The sequence below is a fragment of the Furipterus horrens genome, unplaced genomic scaffold (assembly GCF_987537825.1).
Source record: "Furipterus horrens unplaced genomic scaffold, mFurHor1.1.pri manual_scaffold_5, whole genome shotgun sequence".
In the NCBI taxonomy this organism is placed as follows: Eukaryota; Metazoa; Chordata; class Mammalia; order Chiroptera; family Furipteridae; genus Furipterus; species Furipterus horrens.
This window is the reverse complement of record NW_028327175.1, coordinates 103364857-103370805: the sequence shown is the minus strand read 5'-3', so window position 1 is coordinate 103370805 and position 5949 is coordinate 103364857.

The following is a 5949-nucleotide window of genomic DNA, read 5'->3' as shown; positions in this document are numbered from 1 at the left end:
TTCAATTCTAAGACCAATCTTCACAATTCAGAGAGCTCACTTAGCCAGTCCCTAAGACGGCCCTTAGGGCATGAGCCATAAATTCACCACCAGCCATTTCAGAATCCATCTGCCCAATGTGCATGCCCATTTGAACTTGGAGACACATCCTTTGGACAGTTTGGTCAATGGCCCACTATGCCAACGCCTTTGACCACGAAAATCTGAAAAAGTAACTTGTCAGCAATACTGCTGTTTGTAGGAAGAGATGTGTGCTGAGAAAGTCTAAGAGTGAACTGATACTCTTGCTAAGACTAGGACCGTACAAATGCACTTTCTTCCCAACTTTTACTATTTTAAAACTTCAACTTTATGGGAAAATTATATGAATGGTACAACAGGAGACCATACAATTATCAGATTTGACTAATGGTGAACATTTTGTCACTTTTTTTTCAATTACTTCCTTCACGCATGTATTAATAAATGTATATGCATATATCTGTATCATGCTGAACCATTTGAGAGTCAGTTGCAGACACTTCAATTCTAGAGAGCTTGCCATGTATTTCCTAAGAACAAAGACACTGTGCTATAAAATATAGAGACATTCTACGTTCATGCATTGGAAGACCTAACATAGTAAAGATGCCACTTTTCCCCAAAATGATCTATATATGTAATATAATTTCAATCAATATTCTGCTTTTTTTCTTTGAAAAAAATTATCGTGAATATTCTTTCATATCAAAAAATAATCCTCTAGGCCCTGGCCAGGCAGCCTAGTTGGTTAGAGAGTCATCCCAATACACCAAGGTGGAGGGTTTGATACCTTATCAAGGAACACACAAGAATCAAGTAACGGATGCATAAATAAGTGGAATAACAAATTAATATTTCTCTCTCTCTAAAATCAATAATAAAATATACTGAGATGAGAATTAAATAATAAGGAAATAAATATTCTTCTAGAAAATTATAGTTACAATGATCACACTCTGGAGATTTACTATTAGTATATGTAATACTATTATCTAATGATCAATTCATATTTGAATTTTTCCAGTTGTCCTTATAATGTCCTTTAAAGCTGGATTTGATTTTATTTTTTATTTTTTGTCCAGGACCCAATCGAAGATCATCACATATCCCAGTTAATTGTCTTTCCCTTTTATTCTCCTTTTATCTAGAATCGTCGTCGGCAGCCGTCCGTCTCGAGAGACGATGGTGTAGCTTCTTAAGAGTCTATCTGTACCGCCAAGAATGGCTGTGCAGTCCGACTCGGGAGTGACACGGTATCTGTCTCCTCCCGTGTTGAATCGACATCTTACGATGACGCTGGAGTGTCCTCTCCAGTGAAGCTGAAGCTACAGAGCCTGGGCAGGGTGATATGGAGGGTCTGCTGTTGCCCATGCAGCAGACCCTCCCTCTCTTCGCAGCTGAAGGGTCCAAGGGAAAGATGGAGTCAATACAGCTTGGCTTCAGGTGCGCCGCAGGAGTTGCCGGTGTTGACTACAACGTCAAACCGCCTTAGGGACTCTGGCTCCGGATTTTCTGTCGGGGTTTACTCCCTTAGCCTTTCCCCTGAAGAGGTATGCCGCAAGGCAGCAGAGGTTTTTTTTTTTTTTTTGGAGTCAGAGTTTTCCTTCTCTGATGTGCCCTGACTGGAAGATCGAACCAGCGACACTTAGCTCGCAGGCTGACGCTCAATCCACTGAGCCAAACCAGCCAGGGTTATCTAGAATAGTTCCCAAACATTCATTTGTTTGTTTTTATGGCATTAATATTTTGAGAAGTCCAAACCAATTGTTATACATGGTGCCCCTCAATTTAGATTTATCAGACTGTCTCCTCATGGTAGTTTTTTTTTTTTTTTTTTCAAGAATACTGCGCAGGTATTGCTGTGACAGTCCCAGGGCTCAGATCAGGAGGTGCATGATGACAAGTCTGATTATTCGGCTAGAGTGGTGTCTGTGCATTTCTTTGATCATTAATAAATGATCTGTGAGGAGATATTTTGAAACTGGTACTATACTCTTCCCAACAACATTTCATCTAACAGGTTTTAACTGATGCTGATGATTCTTGCATGAGTTGAGTATTTCCACATTGGATGCAAAATGTGAGTTTCTAAGTCTACCATTCCTTGGTAGATAAGCACTTCCTCTCCTCCATCTCCTGTCTTTTTTCTTTCTTAATGTCAGTATAGACTCATGGACTCTCCTTTAATTCCATGTTTTATAAACAATTACTATCATCATTAATTTTGATGCTCAGATTATCCCAGATTGGTCCAATGGGAACCCCTTCAAGCTGGCTCTTGTATCACTGTGACAAGGCTCTATCTTTTTTTTTTTTTTTTTAAGTGATTCATACTTTCTGATGAAAAAAGATGCTTCAGGTGTAACTTGCAGCTTTCCTGGCCCAGCATGGAAATCAGCCATTTCTCCAATGATCCCTGGTAACGTTCAGGGGACAATGTTATTTAGGATCCAAGACCTAAACATTAAGAGTGCTCACTGCTCACACTTCAGTAAAACAAATGCACTTTTAACAAACATGGCATGGAAAGTCAAGTCCAGTGTCATCAGAGGCTGTGTTCAATATTGGAATCAGAATTATTCTCATTGTACAGGAGACATTTATTGTTTTCACTTGACCAGCATCCACTCCTCATCCTTCTGAATCCCCTCTCGCCTCTGTGAACAGTCCAGTGGGAATGTAAATCCCAGTGTCAGAAACCCCTCCCCATATCCAAGAGGTGGGCATTAAATCCCTAAATCAGACGGGTGTTCTGGACCCAGGAAGGATGCTGAAGAATACTGGGAAAGCTATGAGCATAAGAGGCCTTGACCACACACCCAGAGTTGACAAAGCCATGTGTTGTACAAGGTGAATTTGAGCATCCCTTCCCAAGGTTCGTTGGTTTCTCATTTAGTGAGAGCCTTTATCCCACACGGCTGAAAGCTTCCCTGTCTTTGTAAAAAAATATAACAAAATAGAACCCATTTCAAACTTCTTTCCTTAATATTGGTTCTTTCCTTCATCCTTTCCACTTCATAGAATTTAGTTGTTTTGACAAACGTCGAGTTGGCTAGTGATACATTTCTGTCTCCTTCCAAATTCTTACAACAGATAGCCTGCTTATCAATCAGCGTGTTTTGTTTTGTTTTCCTGAGGAAAAAGAGCCTCTCAAACTTTGCTTATCTTGTGCCAATCAATCCCTGTGGGGGTTTCTTTATTTATCTGTTTGCTTGTATTGTGGGGAGTAAAAAAAAAAAAAACCTGATATCTTGAAATTTACACCTTAAAATATTACAAAATCTATTTATCTTCCTTTTTTCTTTTTTGAACCCTTTTCCCCCTTCCCGCCCTTATTATTCTCTGAATTTCCAACATATAGGTGTTACACAAAAATGCTCCACAATGTTATATATATATATATATATATATATATGTTGTGGATCAAGTGCGAGAACCAAACGGTCGGAGACAACCAAATTAGAATTTAAAGAGCCTTTATTAGCTGGCCAGCAACTGTCCACCCGTCCACAAGCCAGACTTAGGTGAGCAGCCCTGACCCTGGGACCTGGGGGGCTTATAAAGCATTTCTGGTGCATTCCTGTTCCTGCAGGTGCAGGAACTTGGACAGAAACACAGCTCATACAAACAAAAAATTTTCCACTATTCCCAGGTCATTGCTCAAAGGACCAGGTCACTGCTCAAAGGAATAACAGTTAGGTTAAGTTGCTTGTTCTGCTTGGTCAGAGCATGCAACCACGGGGGTCCGGTTTCCAGGACCCAAGTCTAGCTAGCTAATTACCCTACTGGCTGGACATCTGAAAAATACCCTCTAACATTCCCCACTGGTTTTGTTTGGGGATTCAAATCCTTGAGTCCTGGGTGTTTAAAGGGCGAAATTGTGACCTTAGGACCAAAACTTTTCTAGACCTTTATGGAATGAAGCCCCTGTATAATTCCCCTTTTTAGACTTAAGACCCTTTATTTTACAGAGGACAATGGGCAAAGGTCTTGTGCTTTTCTAGCTGCTTCAAGCTGAACCTGTTCATCGTCCTACCTACCCTTGGGTCTAGGAATTTCTAATAAGAGTGGGGGTGGAGAGGAGTGTGGTCTTCCCACATGGGGAAGGATTTTGCAGAGTCCAGGCCAGTTAGCTGTTCCCCGGCAGCAGCATGCTCGGTTTCCAAGGGCTGGCACTGCTGGACAAGCTGGCATTCTTGTCATGTTCTGGAGGCAACAGATTTGGCAACAGGGTTAAAAGGCATCATTTAACCCACAACCACTATATGACAAAAGGCAGGGATTAATTTTTCAATGTCCCACATTAGGAAAATAAATGGCTTTTTGGAGGAAGGTGTGCAGGGCATGTCACACCTGTCCAAAACCCTTTTACCCACTATACTGAGTTTGGGCTGAGGGGAATATTTTAGGATTTCCCCCCTCTCAGATCTTTGGGCCCTTTTTGTCCAAGCTATTAGGATAGAAAAGAGAGAAACCAGTTTCAAAGTGAAGCCTATAGACTACCCTATACTTTACCAGCCCAACCACTTAGTTCAGCCAAATCATTGAGTCTTAGGAGGTAGCAATGCAGATGGACTTCTTAAGTGAGGCCTATATGTACAGACAATTACTCAGGTAATGAAGTCATAGGCTTATGCCCGCCCTATGAAAACAGAAGAACACACATGTTAATTTACACAATACAATTCACAAACCAGTCTTTAAATTTAAGATGTTGTCTTATTGGGAAGACATTTAGTTGTAAGGCACTTGACATTCTTCTTGCCTGTAAATTAAGCATTTCTGATAATTTCACAGACCTGGTTTAACTTTTAAATAAGAACAAACTTTATAGACAGTTAGCTGCACTAGTTTATAATTTACTACTGAGCATTGTGATTTTCCTTGAGTCATGATTTTTCTCCTTAAGATTACTCTCCTTGTGAGTAAAGGGACTGCAGTAAGTCCAGTTTTAATTTAGCCTGTTTATTTGCATAAACACAACAAGAGCAGTGATTGATTACATATGATTTTTAAGTTTACTTTGCTGGCACTTACTTAAGGAACTTTTATGTTGACCTTTAGTTTGCCCACCAGGGCACAGAAGCTGAGCCACACACCTGCTATTTAGCTTTGCCTATAAACACCTGCTTTTTTCCAAGTCCTTTGGATTTTTCATTATGCCTTAAGATTCCTCCTAGGTATTTTTTAGGAAAGCAACCTTCGTTCCTTCCCTGGAAAGATTGCCATGAACTGCACAAATAACCAAGGTGCCAGGCTTTTTCCTTCTTGGCTTTTCTTAGCTTTGAAAGTCAAGTTTAGTTCCTTAGGGCTTTCTGGTAACAACCAGAGCCTAAGCATGCCTCCTTCAGGCATGACATCCTAGTCAAAGCCTCTGCTGACAAAACCACTATTAGCAACTGGTCTTATTAGTTTTATGCAAAGGAACCTTATGCCTTATGCCTTTTTACTTCTTTAGAATGCTAAATACTGGAGAGTTTAGGTAAGGAGAAAAATATAAAAGCGTGAAGTAAAATCCTTGTCCTTTAAAACTGCATTTTTATTCATTATACTTTCTGTTACTAAAACCATACAATTTTTTAGAACTTTTACAAACTTTTAACAAAATTTGTATGTATTTTTTTACAAACCTTTATTTTTATGTTTTACATTTTTTCTGGTTCCCTTTTTTCATGTGAAGTTTTAGATTTCCCTGGGAAACCTTAATTTTTCCTTTCAGAGCATAAACAGAGCAATAATTCAAAACGCAGATAGCTAGGCCTTCTCTCTCCAGTATGTCCACTGGCCTCCTAGAGAGACATGCCCTTGGCAGAGACATGTTCACTTGCCCAGGCTGGAGCACTCAGCAGCCCTGAATGACCCTTCCTGGGTCCTGGGTGGCAAAAGGAATTTTTGCCAACTGGTTTACAGACAGCCTTTTCTAGGTCT